This window comes from Periplaneta americana, chromosome 13 (assembly GCF_040183065.1).
Source record: "Periplaneta americana isolate PAMFEO1 chromosome 13, P.americana_PAMFEO1_priV1, whole genome shotgun sequence".
Lineage (NCBI taxonomy): Eukaryota > Metazoa > Arthropoda > Insecta > Blattodea > Blattidae > Periplaneta > Periplaneta americana.
The window spans coordinates 130,488,391-130,505,103 of NC_091129.1; positions in this window are offsets into that span (position 1 = coordinate 130,488,391).

Here is a 16,713-nt window from a genome sequence, read left to right on the forward strand (position 1 = left end):
TCTCACTTTGAGAGAGGAACAGAGAATAAGGGTGTTTGAGAATAAGGTGCTTAGGAAAATATTTGGGGCTAAGAGGGATGAAGTTACAGGAGAATGGAGAAAGTTACACAACACAGAACTGCACGCATTGTATTCTTCACCTGACATAATTAGGAGCATTAAATCCAGACGTTTGAGATGGGCAGGGCATGTAGCACGTATGGGCGAATCCAGAAATGCATATAGAGTGTTAGTTGGGAGGCCAGAGGGAAAAATATCTTTTGGGAGGCCTAGACGTAGATGGGAAGATAATATTAAAATGGATTTGAGGGAGGTGGGATATGATGATAGAGAATGGATTAATCTTGCTCAGGATAGGGACCAATGGCGGGTCTATGTTAGGGCGGCAATGAACCTTCGGGTTCCTTAAAAGCCAGTAAGTAAGTAAGTAATCCACTGGACCGATTACTTTCACAACCGGTAGTACTGGCCTTCAGAGTGCCCAACTCCAGAAACACGGAATCCGCTACGGAGCTGCCAAAATTCCGATACTACTAAAAAAAAAATATAGTTTAAAATGTTTCAATGCACTGTTTTTATATTAAAGGATATATATTTTTTAATTTGTTTAAATGTTGAAATCCAGGTGATATTTATAAAATACATTCGTAATTAACTTACTGTAGCAAATTCATTTTAGAGGAGGAAATGTTTTGACCGTCGCACAGAAAATAAAAGTAAGTTTTCGGAAATGCAGTGCTAGGAAAAAATCGCTATTGAAGCCGGTGTGGAACTAATCATATTAAAACATACAGAAAGAGAGGACAGAGAGAGAGAGAGAGAGAGAGAGAGAGAGAGAGAGAGAGAGAGACGTACGCATACACACAGAGTGTTTGTCTATTGTTAAAACTACCACCTTAAAGATCTCACACATTATTACAGATGTCCACGGGCTGCTTTTGCTTGATTTAAGGGGAGAGGATGGTATTTTTTTAAACTTTTTTCCTATTTGGTGTAAAATACTAATTTTTTGTATGTAGAGACCTCATAGGTGTAGCAACTCAACTAAAAATAAATATTTTGAAAAAAAAAATATTTGGGGCCCAGATTTGAAAAAAAATATACCCAATGCAGTATTTTACTAAAACCGATATATCTAAACCATTTTTTATGGTAGATTAATCCCGTTTTTTTTGCAATATACTTGCAAAAGCATGCTCTATAAACTGTAACAGAATTTTGATATTAGTCCCTACGTTTGTAAAATAAACAATTAAAATTTAATAACACTTTTCTGATTTCCTTTCTTGCAAACAAACGGACGTAGTTTTAAAATGAAATGAATTAACAAAATTCTGTTACAGAGAAAAGTTTCCTAATACTCTAAAGAATGTGTGTTCTAAATTTCATGCATGTATCTTTAATAGTTCAGAAATTATATCCATTTTTGTCTGGCAATGTAGCAAAAAAATGAAGTTAACATAAACCGATAAAAGGGGGCGAGTAATTTAAAAATTCATAGCGCAGGAAGTTTAAAAATGGCGTCTCATCATCCGATAAGTGCACAAATACCCACGAAATGTTATGCAATGCATTCCACACATATCAAAGAGTATTTTAAAGAATTTTATTTTTTGAAAATTCAATTTACCGGAAACGACAATAAAAGGGGGCGAGTGATTTAAAAATCCATAACGCAGGAAGTTTAAAAATGGCGTCTCAACAACTGATAAGGGCACAAATACCCACAAAATATTATGCTATGCATTCGACACATATCAAAGAGTATTTTAAAGATTTTTTTTTTGAAAATTTACTCATTTTTCACCAAAAAATACCATCCTCTCCCCTTAAGGACTCACGTGTACTCACAATTCTAGCTTATAGAGAATGAGTATTAATAAGAAAAACTATTATTTTTAGAACAAAGCCTTATTTACCGCATGTTTTTAATGAAAATATATAACGAAATATCGATATTAAACTTTTATCCTTCAGATGAAATGCCTGTGCGATACAAGAAAAAACAATAGCAGAAAGTGGTGATGTTTTTGTTACTGCAATAGCCTAACAATAGAAATTGAAGGTGATGTTATTTATTTTGTTACTTCGTTTAATTCAGATATAGGCTAGGTAATTAACTCCAGGCAACCTTCCCTAACATTGTCTTCGTGCACCATAATTTAGACTTGGATTTTAACCCGTGTCACCAACAAGTAAAGCCAAGGGCCAAGCTGTTCGCCTAACTGTGGTCTTCTGTGATATATAGGGACCGGATTTTTATTTAATATCATGGTGTGAAATATGTACATATTTATGTAAGAAAAATAAGCTGAATATGTACCAAAATATGTAAAATCATGAAAATATTTAATATCAATATCTGGCAGGTATAGGATAAGCAAGACTCTCCAGTTGTGATTTCATAGAGCACCAGACTTTTTTAGCGCACACTTGACACATTACTATTTTTCCATCTGTAGTGAAAGCTTCGTCCATCGCAATCCATAATTTTATTTTTGTCGTTAGGTTTGAAGATACAGGGGTCATTTTAGTTAGTTAAAAGCAGTAGGTCCCGCGCCGTGGCGTCGTGGTCTAAGGCATCCTGCCTAGGACTCGCGTAACGGAATGCGCGCTGGTTCGAATCCTCATGGGGGAAGAAATTTTCTCATGAAATGTCGGCCAGTGTATGGGACCGGTGCTCACCCAGCATCGTGATGCACTTGGGGAGCTACGATAGGTAGCGAAATCCGGTTGCGAATACCAGCTATAACGGCTGGGGGGATCATCGTGCTAACCAAACGATACCTCCATTATGGTTGGATGATCGTCCACCTCTGCTTCGGCATGTGGGCGTGAGGCCAGCAGCCGGCTGGTCGGTCTAGGCCCTTCACGGGCTGTAACGCCACGGATTATTATTAAAAGCAGTAGATAAACTCACTTGCACTGTATACTGTAAGTACTAAAACTAGAGAACTGAGTGAAATGAATGACACAACAGTACTGGAAGCACTGTTTCGTTTTACTGGATTAGAAGAAAATAAGAGGAGATATGGGACACATGCATTTTAGCTGCTCTCTGTAAGAAACAAAGTACCTACTGAAACCTCAAACTATAGCCATTTACAAACTTTTGTTTGAAAAGTGTCATTCCAGTCTCATTCCGAAGGGTAGGATTATTCCAGCCGAGAACTTTACTTTCCAATTGCTCGGAAAATCCCATTTCCGTATAGGTCTACTAAATTTAAAGTAAAGAGGTCAAGCAATAATCTGAAAAGCTGTTTATTTTATTCTTTCAACATCTTTCCAGTTTCATCCTTCACTCCAGCTTCTTTTCAAAAGTCGGCTACTATATTGCGGCTCATGCCAGACTTGACACGGGTTTTCCCTGGAAGGATTAGGAAGAGGATGGGTAAGGTTGCAAATTGCATGGGACGGCTTGTTAAGACGTGTGCAGAACAATTATAGTTCGAGACATCATGTCGTCCTCGTCCCTCTCCACCGCATGAAAGCAACGCTACTTTCTGAGTGATTTTTACACTACAAGTTGTATGAGAAAGGTTGCTTTTTGTTCATTCATATTTACAGTGGGTGGATTGCGATGAGTACCTCTATTACTTTCTGGAACTAAGGACGTTATGTTTCGTCCCGAAATATATCCTTTCTTGGGTAGGTAAAAAATGCTTTTTAAATCTATGTATTTCTAATTGTAAGCTTCCCCAGCAGAAGTTTTTTTTCCCCCTTTTAGAGAAGTAAAAATGAATAAAACTTCTAGGTATGTAGATTTATGTAATACCAAGCCATAATATGTAATGTGGTGGTAAATATGTAACAATATATAGTATCAAATTTTAATATATTAATGGTAATTGCAAGATTCGCAAAGATTTATTATTTATGTACGATTAGGTTGAAAGGAATATAATATGTAATTACATAAAAATCCGGTCCTTAGTCATATATATTGCTCGGATTATTCTAAAATATAAATAGCCTACCCTTATATGGTCGCCTGTTATTTTGGTGGCTTGTTATGACGTCATAAAACGACTGTAATCCTGCTGTCATATAAAGTGTGATCAGTGACTTGCTTGGTAATTACTTTCAGCTTCAGTGTCTCTAACCAATTTTTTTCAGTACAGGATTCTTAAATCTATAACACGAGATTGTCACTTTTATTGTTTTTCCGAAGAAATACGTGTTACGAATTATAACGCTCCAAATTCTCCAGCTTTGAAGTACAAAATACGAAGAGAGTGTACGAGAGTTATATTATATATCGTGCCAGGTTAACTGCACAGCGTTTCTCTATTTAATAATACAAAAGAAAGATTGCAATAGAGATGAAAGACGCAGAATTAAAGCCGCTAATATGAAATTGATACGAATCCTAGATAGTTATACGTTCAGAAGCTACTTAAGCGCACAGTATTACCTAACGTTTATACAGAATGATTCGTAATTATGCACTATGTAGTAGTGAAGAGTATTCTATACTAAAAATTAAATATATTTTGTCATACAACCTTATGGTCGTTTCCGTTTCGTTATGAATGTATTGATTGGAACACTTTGAAAAAGACAACAGGTACTTTTCTGAGTGTGCTTTTATTGACTTGGTTATTTACATTGCAAGTTCACAGAAGATGTCGAAATGTCCACAATTCACTTCGCAACATAATTCATGTCAAAATTTCACTCATATAAATGATGATATTAGATAAGATAAGGTAAACTTTATTGTCAGAGGCGAATATGCGTAGACATTGTCAATAAAATACGTCAATGCATTAAAATTACAATAAATAAAAAATAATAGTACGTTATGCAACGAGCCTATAATGATAGTAATTAAGACGCGAGGATATTTATGAAACGAGCGCAAGAGAGTTTCATAATTTTCATACGAGCGTCTTAATTACCATTATAGGCAAGTTTCATACGACTTTTTATGCTCGACCATATTTCTAACTTGAAATTATTCATAAGTATTCATTTTATTCTTATGTGAGTGGGGAGCGAACTGACCTTGTGCAATCTTGTAAATTGTGAGATGTGCGCAGACGCGAAAGTATTGATTTTTTCCGGGCAACGAATATCGACGACCTTGGTATAACCTAGAGAGTAAACTTGATATAACCTTGAAACTGAATTCGACATTGAAAAACGAGATGACAAATTTAATTTAGTTGAATATTATTTACAATTAACGCTAATTATTATAGTAACATAACATAACCTTCTGCGACAGTATTGGATTTCCAGCCTCCGTGATTTTTCCCTCGTTGTCTTTCGAATGCATATCCGAGAATAATCGAAAACCTGAACTTTAATGAATAGGTGTACTTCAATGGCATGCATTAAAGGACTGCTACCAGGTGTATAATTACTACATTTCGGCATGGTCGAGCATAAAATGCATTGTGCAAGAGTTCAAAAGCCCCTACGTGTATCCTCAAGATTGTAAGGACACAAATGTATTAATTTATTTTTTATATATTTTCTGTATTTAAGAATATTGTTTGTTTATTTAATTTGTAAGGTGCTGTACCGGAATACTTAAACTATTTTTATTACGAGTATCATAAGAATGAAAGTCACTATTTTGTTGAAAGAAAGATTTGAATAAATTAATTGCTTACTTACTTACTGGCTTTTAAGGAACCCGGAGGTTCATTGCCGCCCTCACATAAGCCCGCCATTGGTCCCTATCCCGAGCAAGATTAATCCATTCTCTATCATCACATCCCACCTCCCTCAAATCCATTTGAATATTGTCTTCCCATCTACGTCTCGGCCTCCCTAAAGGTCTTTTTCCCTCCGGCCTCCCAACTAACACATTATATGAATTTCTGGATTCGCCCATACGTGCTACATGTCCTGCCCATCTCAAACGTCTGGATTTAATGTTCCTAATTATGTCACGTGAAGAATACAATGCGTGCAGTTCTGTGTTGTGTAACTTTCTCCATTCTCCTGTAACTTCATCCCTCTTAGCCCCAAATATTTTCATAAACACCTTATTCTCAAACACCCTTAACCTATGTTCCTCCCTCAAAGTGAGAGTCCAAGTTTCACAACCATAAAGAACAACCGGTAATATAACTGTTTTATAAATTCTAACTTTCAGACTTTTTGACAGCAGACTGGATGATAAAAGCTTCTCAACCGAATAATAACAGGCATTTCCCATATTTATTCTGTGTTTAATTTTCTCCCGAGTATCATTTATATTTGTTGTTGTTGCTAGAAGATATTTGAACTTCTCCACCTCTTCGAAAGATAAATTTCCAATTTTTATATTTCCATTTCGTAGAATATTCTCGTCACGAGACATAATCATATACTTTGTCTTTTCGGGATTTACTTCCAAACCTATCTCTTTACTTGCTTCCAGTAAAATTTCCGTGCTTTCCCCAACCGTTTGTGGATTTTCTCCTAACATATTCACGTCATCCGCATAGACAAGCAGCTGATGTAACCCGTTCAATTCTAAACCCTCTCTGTTATCCTGGACTTTCCTAATGGCATACTCTAAAGCAAAGTTAAAAAGTTAAGGTGATAGTGTATCTTCTTGTTTTAGCCCACAGTGAATTGGAAACGCATCTGACAGAAATTGCAAATTAACTGCTATACATTGAAAATATATATGCCATAAACAGTGAGAATATTATACTGTAAAAAAATATTCCATACAGGAGGTTTTACTATCAACACCCGCTATGCACCTGACCATACGCCTCTGAACCATAAAAATGTCATTCAACATTGTTCCAGATCCCCAAAAACAAATGCCATATGAAAGCCTTGATTCAACTTGTGCAAAATAAAGAGACATTAATACATCGTGATTAACTATAGTCCTCAAAATTCTGATTTGATAACAAATACTGTTAAGTTTAGAAATTAAACTGATACAGTGGGGTCTCCAAGACAAACAATCATTAAATGTAACAGCCAAAAATTTAGTTGTTCCCTATTTACGTAAGTATTGATCTATTGATGACAGATAGCGTTATTAATATTAGGAATTATTTAATTGTATATTTTAGAAAATAAGTCAAAGGCCACTTGAAGTTGAAAGGCTGGCAATGTATGTAGGCTTTTAATACACTTTTGTACTGATTAATTCAGTCAAACCGCTTTTGCAGGTGTGGCTTTCAAATGTGCTACATTCATTCTTCAAAAGACTTTTGTTTCTGTTTCCTGTATTAAAATTAATCCCCCATAGTTTTTTTATTCACTCCACATGAAATTAATTTTTTATTGAAATATTCCAGGCTTTGTTGAAAATGTAATTTCATAACACCAAAACCACTGGAATATTTTAACGAGTAGAAACGAGTTGCAATGTTTTTTTTAAATATCTGATTAAATATTCACTAAAAGAGAAAAAAAACTGATTAAAATCGTACACTCTAATTTAAAGTCTTGTATAAATGGAGTTCTATAATGGCTGGTAGACCATAACTCGTGTAGATCTATTTAGAATGTGGAATGTCCATTCAGGAGGCATAAGTTTCATGTAATAATATAATAAATTTAGTTTCCCTTATGAAAAGGTTGCCAGATTTGACAAAGCGTATTACATATAATTAGGAAACACACCTAAAAGGTAAAATGATATACATTTGAAACGGTTAGGGAATCGAATATACAGAATGTCAGAAAAATTTACACCTAAGTAGTGTTTGTGCTCATTTACAGTTAAAAAAGAGGGGGAAAATATCATCAGATATACCGCGAGAAAAATAATAGTACGGATTTATTGGGATTGATATCTAAACCAATTAACAGCCATCGGTTAAGATAACTTGAAATTTGCATTATCACTCCCATACAAATGATTTCTCAATATCTGAACCGATCCTTTGAGGGCACTAATGGCTATTTCCTTCACAATGCTGTGTGTTAGCCCCAGGTTTTTGCATTTGTTGGCAAAGAAGGAGGGTATGGTACCACGTGCTCCCACCATCAGACCTATTACAACAATGTGGGACAGGCTATATTTATCTTTATAGAACGGGATTGTTGGTTCATAGATCCGTTTCTTTTCACTGTCCACCTCATGCGGTTGATCTGCATGTGTCTCAAATCTGATGGTGGGATCGAGAATGTATGCCGAGTTGTTCTTAATGGCAATGACATCAATTCGCCGAACACTTCCTTGTGTGGCTAGTCCCTGCACCTCTTGATGGACTGTAAACCCTACTTCCTTCAGTGCCTCGGCGAGCATAGAACGGACAGCATGGTGACGGATGTTGCGAAGGGCCTCACTATAGGGGCAGAAGCCAAGGATATGGGGAAGAGTTTCAATCTCGCTGAGACAGCGCCTACAGCGGGTACCATCCCGACTTCTACCCGGTACAGCTCGGACCGGAGCGACATAGCCTACCATTTTAAGGGCGTCTATCCATTCCGAGAGGGTTAGACATTTGTGATTTCTTATCCAGCTGTTTGCTGGGGGGAACTCTTTAAGAATCACTCCTTGACCCTTTTGTTGCAATGTACACCAATTTTCAAATTCTTTTTCTCTTAAAGCGTCTCTAACTTTTCGAGAGTCCACAAAATTTTCACGATTATTTAAAAAAGAATTAGCAAGAGTTAATTTAAGGCTCTTTAAACATGTTTTACTCTCCCCAATAAGATCCCTAGTGGAAGTAAGTTCAATGCATTGTTTATTCATAATTCTAGACGTCTTATCGGCATAGTCTGTTTCCCTGTCATTTCGTAGATTCCTAATAATCGAATGGCAGTGTTATCCTCATTTCTCTGTCGTTATTCCTTGTTTTGTTCACAATTCAATTAATGAAAACTCATTCTGGTATTACAGTGATATTTCTGTAATTACATATCTATTAAGGGTTTAATTTTTAATATTACTATATTATCTCTTTGATAATCTTGTGTGAATCCAGAATGCCATCTTTAGAGGCGCATTTGGGTGTTAGCCTAGAGCACATATTAATGGATTGATCAGCCATATGGGCTTTGAAGGCAAGAACTTCTATCAATTTCATATGGTGCCATCTAGCGACTGCAGAAGAACTCACGTTATAACATTAGAATGAACAACAAAGTTTGTCAGAATGACAATTGAGTGTTGATTTAAAGGGCTGCATCTCCACGCACACACTAGGTTTCTGTAAATTCGTTCTAAGGGACTTTAAATTGTCATAGGACCAAAATAAGCACAGATTTAGAAAACTGAAACATTATTTCGAATTGCGGCACGTCGTGATTAGACTGGCAATCCACGGCTTCCACCACCTAATCTGCACCAACAAGACGTACCACGACCCAACCCAAGCATGCGTGTGTGAATTGTGTAGTAGTCTGTGAACGCTACCACATAGAACTATGCACAAAAAGACTGAGGTCAATACGCGACTACGCAAATGCAGACTAACTAAGGTTGAAACAATGCACATTTGTGCGCTTTTCAGTTTATTATTATATTTTATTTTTTAGAGTTAAAAACAAAATTTCCATTAAATTTTTTTTTGTTATTTTCACCGATCCACAGCCTTAAGATTTAAAATAACATCAGTGAGTAATCATGTTACTGAAATGTTCAATATAAATATTGTTTTTAACATAAAAACCTGAAGATGCCGGAACAGGCGAAAACATTTGGCTCATTTTATGTATTAAATTTTAATGTATGAATGAGTCCTGTGGAGTAACGGTCAGCGCGTCTGGCCGCGAAACCAGGTGGCCCGGGTTCGAATCCCGGTCGGGGCAAGTTACCTGGTTGAGGTTTTTTCCGGGGTTTTCCCTCAACCCAATACGAGCAAATGCTGGGTAACTTTCGGTGCTGGACCCCGGACTCATTTCACAGGCATTATCACCTTCATATCATTCAGACGCTAAATAACCTAGATGTTGATACAGCGTCGTAAAATAACCCAATAAAATAAAAAATGTATGAATGATTTGAACATACAGAGTGATTAACGAGGATTTACCGTCACTTACGGAGCTTATTTCCAAAGACATTCTGAGCAAAAAAGTCATATAAACATTTGTCCCAATCTCAATATTTTCAGAGTTACACTAATTTGAAGTTGTTAGTAAAATACCTTTTTTCTTTAGTTTCAAGGGTAAAAAAATATATTACAAATAGAGAAGGAACTATTCAGAAGTATAATTTATTTAATTGCCCAGTGTTATGAAGCTAAATATGCGTTGTTAATTACTTTGTACAGATTTTGTTTTTAAATTTTTAACTAAAAATTGCATCATTCTTACGCACTTATCACAAAAATTGATATAAATCATATGACTTTAGGATCTTGGTTCTTTCCAGTTTAATTATGTATCCTAATGTACAGTCTTAAAGAATTTACAGGAGTGGCGTGATTTGTAAAAATTGTTGTGATAATTGCGTAAAAAATGTAATTTTGTAGTTAAAAGTCGAAAAAAATTCTGTACAAAGCAACTATGGAATTCACAATATACTTTTCGCTTCACAATACTAGCTAATTAAAGAAATGATACTCCTGAATAGTTAATTATTTATCTGCAATATTCTTTTACCCTCGAAACTAAAGAATAACGGTATTTTACAAACAATTTCTAATTAGTGTAATTCTGAAAATATTGAGATTAGGTCAAATGTTTATATGACATTTTTTGCTCAGAATGTCTTAGGAAATAAACTCCGTAAGTGACGGTAAATTCTCGTGAATCACCCTTTATATTGTTCACAAACATAATAGTACATTATACAACGAGCCTATAATGGTAGTAATTAAGACGCGAGTATGTTTATGAAACGAGCGCAAGCGAGTTTCATAATTTCCATACGAGCGTCTTAATTACCATTATAGGCAAGTTTCATACGACTTTTTATGCTCGACCATATTTCTAACTTGAAATTATTCATAAATATTCATGTTATTCTTATCTGACTGGGGAGCGGAACTGGCCTTGTGCAATATCTCGTAAATTGTGAGATATGCCCAGACGCGAAAGTATTGATTTTTTCCGAGAAACAAATGTCATTGACCTTGATATAATCTAGAGAGTGAAATAAAGATTAATCTTGATATAACCTTGAAATTGATTTAGACATTGAAAAACGAGATGACAAATTGAATTTATTTGAATATTATTTACAATTAACGCTAATTATTATAGTAACAGAACATAACCTTCTGCGACAGTATTGGATTTCCAGCCTCCGTGACGTTTCGCTAGTTGTCTTTCGATTGCATATCCGAGAATAATCGATATTAGCGCTTTAATATTGCTACAATGGTGTTTTCTGATTCGTGGAACACCTGAACTTTAATGAGTAGGTGTACTTTAATGAGGTCCATTAAAGGGCTGCTACCAGATGTATAATTACTACATTTCGGCATGATCGAGCATAGAAATAAGCGTAAGATTAAAAAAAAAAACTCAATAAATATTCTAGTACTCATCTGACTTATTGGAATTACAATCTCAATTAAAACTGAAAGATAGGCTCTAACTTCGAAATAGGCACTTTTAGGCACTATAAAACTTCTTTACAGTATTTAGCTGTACATATCCATGAAAAACCTTAATGTTAAAACATAAGTCTATATGCATCAACGAAAAAAAAAGTTTTCGTCTGAATTACGCTTTCTACCGATTAGTGGCGATTGCAAATTAAAATATTTCTGTCAATAACTGCATGTTTACACAAGTTGATTCGTGTTCACAAGGGAACAAAATTCTCACTTACATTTGAAATTCCCTCATATATTACATTTTGCAGGCGCGAGTTCTACTCCGAGATTGACATATGTCGTAACTTTAAATTTTAATCTTAACTTGTGTTGATTGATTCTTCTTGGCGTTTACTATCTGTGGTGACTTGAGAATGTTGGTAAAACTGCAATCTCACGCTCTCGCCTGTCACGTCGTTGGCAATATTGATGCCAATGTGTCTGTATTGGATGAAGCCAGGGGGATTACAGCGGCACGAAAGAGAAATCTGCTTATAAAACACGTTAGCGCGAGCTCCATCGTGTGTGATACACCTGCCTTAGATAAAATAGCATTATTATTCCGCGCGAGGTGCACCTCGCACATTATTACGGCCACAATATAGCGAGCAACCTAAGATTAAGCCAGTTGTGTCTCCATAAGAAGGGCTGCTATCTCAACGTTGCCAGGTCAAAATTGAAAAGAAAATCTCTGAGGTCTATTTAATTAAATAAAGTCGCACAATAAAAAAATGAAATTTATAGCGAAAATAAGAGGTTTTATTACTCATAGATATCAGCTTTCACATCCTGTCTATAATATTTTCGCTGTTAGGATAATCCTACAGTAAACAATAACACGTGACTGAAATGAGACTTGATTGGCCGCAGCTTGGCGCGACCGATTCTCAGTAGATAGATAGATAGATAGATAGATAGATAGATAGATAGATAGATAGATAGATAGATAGATAGATAGATAGATAGATAGATAGATAGATAGATAGATAGATAGGTAGATAGATGAATGGATAGATTTATTGAGTAATAATATACATACAGATTTTATATATCATAATTTTCTCTAAAATCCAATGCTTTGTACCTAAAACAAGTCCTACTTTGTACGTTTCACCCCCCCCCCCCGTCACCTATGATTATATCCAACCACTCTCTAAAAGAACACACATATTAAAATGAAAATGACACAACAAAACACATATTATAATATATATCCTAATCCAAAACAGACATAAAGTGTATAATTGGGTGGATACCATTATCCCTTCGTCAGGTCGTGTCGCAAACTTCAACAGCTGAAGTTCTAATCAGTCTCGCCTTCAAGAGGAACAATCCAGTCTTTTGTTCGTATTCTCATCGAGGGTGGTAGATATTTTCTTCGTACATGTTCCAATTCGACACACTGTAATAAAATATGTTTATAGGAGTCCCTTTCTTTGCACAGTGGACAAAGGCGCTCTCCTTCTTCGCTGACAATTTTATTACCCGTGATCCCACCCACTGCTGTAGATTCTGTTTCATGTTAAACATCTCCCATTACTTGTCAAAGTAGGCCTAACCTCACTATTATGCATTCGTTTGCTTAGGAAACAATGGTACTTTCTAATTAATTAAATTATTTTAAACTTTCGTGTAAGGTCGGACTAACGTGTTATTCCTCTCTTGTGTTTAACCATTATCACTCACTGAGAATGCAGATGTCATAATATCGCGTACTTGCGGACAGCAAGCTCACGATGAAGTGATGCCAGCTTATTAAAAGAACAGACTACCTTGGCATTCTATGTAAAGATTAATTTTTTGATCCTACAGAATTATCTGTGATGACTGTTGACTTAATATAATTAGATCTATGGGTTTATTATTTGTCATACTCTATTGAATACACCTCTATAGTGTTACGTATTTGCTCATATCCATTTTGGGTTCTCTTAAAACGCTAACATCAGACGGTTACCAATTGTGTTTATTGTTTTTACATCGGAGATATTTACGCGTATGAGAAAAAAAAGTAAGCTTTTCTAGAGTATGGGTTCTATAGGTTCCATGTCTTCCCGGGATAGCCCTGCTTTTTGGTAAAATGTCCCAGTATTCCGAATTTATCCAAATTGTCCCGATTTTTAAGTGTCCCTCCTGAAAAATGACTGCGGATTGCAGATTTTATTCCGATTTTAAATATAACCTTGTAGCTAGCACTTCTGGTAGCTAATCCATGAAACATAATTGATTAATAAATTTCTATTGCAATGTTGGCAGTATTTTTGGTTATGCTGTTTTTTTTTTGTCCATGCTTCTGTTGGCATATTTTAAAGGCACATTTTTAAAATAATCCCCATTTCAGTTTTGTTGTTAGGCTTTCCCCTCTACTCACACTCTTTACATTCCGGGAAGGGGAAGATACTACTGTCTATCTTACTAACGTTCGACTAATTAATTTTGAACATAGTGAAAATTCTTATTATTGAAAATGTTTACCGGTAATCTACATTTCGAAAATCTATACTAAGCGTTTATATTTCATTTTATTGTTTACTAGCCGTACCCGTTCGCTCCGCTGCACCTGTTAGAAATAAATGTAATGTAATTACATAATTAAAATAGGACGTTTGATCCAGGGAACAACTTTTATAACAGCGCAAGATAATCTGCTTCGCTCATTACCCAATTTTTCTTGCATTGCATTTATTGCATATATATTTTATGTATTTTAACACGATTCAATTGAGCATAGTTAAAATTTGAATTATAAAATAATGCATTGCTAAGCTAACGTACTATTACTGCATACTAAATCAATACACTCTCGTTGTTCGTTAATTCTCTGAGATTAAAATGAGTGTACATAAATATTATTTTAAGAAATACAGAAAACGAATGTACAAAATAGCCTATCAAATTTTCTGTGCATAAGAAGCTATTTTAATCTTACCTGTCCTCGATTTACTCAGACGTTACTGTAATAACATTATAGCATTATGTCTATCTAGAGAAACTACACTTTCCAATGGTGAAATAATAATTAATTATACAAATCGGTTAATTTAGCTTCTGATATTACTTCATACAAACACAGAAACATTCTCTGTAGGCTATGTTTAAAAGCTTTCGATTGTTGATGCCCAAGGCCCCGGTTTCGATTGTTGTTTACCAAGGCCCCTTATAGACGAAGCCATTTGTTCTTAATTCATTGCACCGTCTTAGATGGCGTTATTTTAATTTTAAAACTCATTTACCTCATTAAATATCAGTCCTATCAAAATTGTGTAAAGAATAAAACTTTTCGGAAATCATTTTTAAATCAATAATAAGCAAGATATTTCGATTTATTTAATTCAGGCCCCTTTATAACCCCCCTTTTAAATAAAGTATTTTGAATGCCATATAGCCTAAAATCTAAGTTACAACGAACTTAATTTATATTCCAATTTTCATATAAATCGGTTCAGCCATTATCGCGTGAAAAGGTAACAAACATACAGACAGACAGACATACAAACAAAAATTTCAAAAATGAGATTTTCGGTTTCAGGTTGGTTAATTATATATGTTAGGACCAATTATTTTTGGAAAATCGAAAATTACCAGAAAAATTTCGGCTACAGATTTATTATTAGTATAGATGTCAGCTAGCACATTAAAAAGCTACTGAGAGCAGAAGATAAATGTTTTTTTCACCGCTAGTTGCTACTCTAAGCATACACAACGGGACAATCTGCACTGTGTCACTCCCCTCTGACTTCATAATACAAACTAACATTCCTTAGTTTAATTATTTATTAGTAGAAAATATTGTAAGAACGACACTAAAATATACTGAAACATGTAATTGTCAAACATCTGTGTCACTGTATTTTATATCCACTTATGTACTTTATTTAATATTTTATTTTCTTGTGTGTACAGCTTGGGGGGTGCAGATATAAGAGGTAACAGCTACCGGTCTGTTACTGACGGACTCAGGGCAAATGGAAGGGGGAAGAAATGCCTTCGCATCCTCTCAACTTGTATGAAATGTCGCTTAATATGTGTGTTTGTAATTTATACTCTTCTTCTCCTTCTTCTTATGACTTTTCGTTTTAGACGCTTTTGTCTGTTTCCGTTCACCGTTCTAACCATCTTGTTTGTGGTCTTCCCTGATCTCTTGTCCTATTGGTCTGTACGATAGAGCTGCCTTTGAATAACGGGAATTTTACATTGTAATTTATACTGTACTAGCCGTACCCGTGCGCTCCGCTGCACCCGTTAGAAATAAATATAAAGTAATTACATAATTAAAATAGGACATTTGATCCAGGGAACACTCGTGTTTGATAGAAGGATAAATCGTTTAATATGTTACTTAATTTAAATTGCATCCAAATAATTAAAATGCGATCATTTTGGCCCAGAGACACTCATTTGGTGCAATGACAATTCCTTTAACATGTTTCTTAATTTTTATTACATGCAACCATAGTTTAATGAAGATTGACATCATTTAGATTTAATGTGTATATTTTATTTTACTTGTTATAGGTTTCCATTGAATTATGGTAATAACTTAATTTTAACCCTTGATTTCTACGTATTCAGTAAATGGCGCTTGGCCCACTATGGTTCTGAACCCTTCAAATAAATTATATTATATAATATTACATATTATATTATACAAACACAGAAACATTCTCTGTAGGCTATCTTTCATAGCTTTCGATTGTTGCTGTCCAAGGCCCCTTATAGACGAAGTCATTTGTTTTTTAATTCATTACACGGCCTTAGATGGCAGTTATTTTAATTTTAAAACTCAATTATCTCATTAAATATCAGTCCTATCAAAATTTTGCAAGGAATAAAACTTATCGCAAATGATTTTTAAAGAAACTTTTGTTATGTAACATTTTTCACAAAAATCAATAATAAGCGAGATATTTCGATTTATTTAATTCAGGCCCCCTTATAACCCCCCCCCCTTTTAAATAATGTATTTTGAATGCCATATAGCCTAGAATCTAAGTTACAACGAACTTAATTTATATTCCAATTTTCATCGAAATCCGTTCAGCAATTATCGCGTGAAAAGGTAACAAACATACAGACAGACATACAAACAAAAATTTCAAAAAAGCGATTTTCGGCTTCAGGGTGGTTAATTATATATGTTAGGACCAATTGTTTTTGGAAAATCTAAAATTACCAGAAAATTTCGGCTACAGATTTATTATTAGTATAGATATATTTTTAAAGGAGAATTTATGTTAATAATATTGTAAATTTT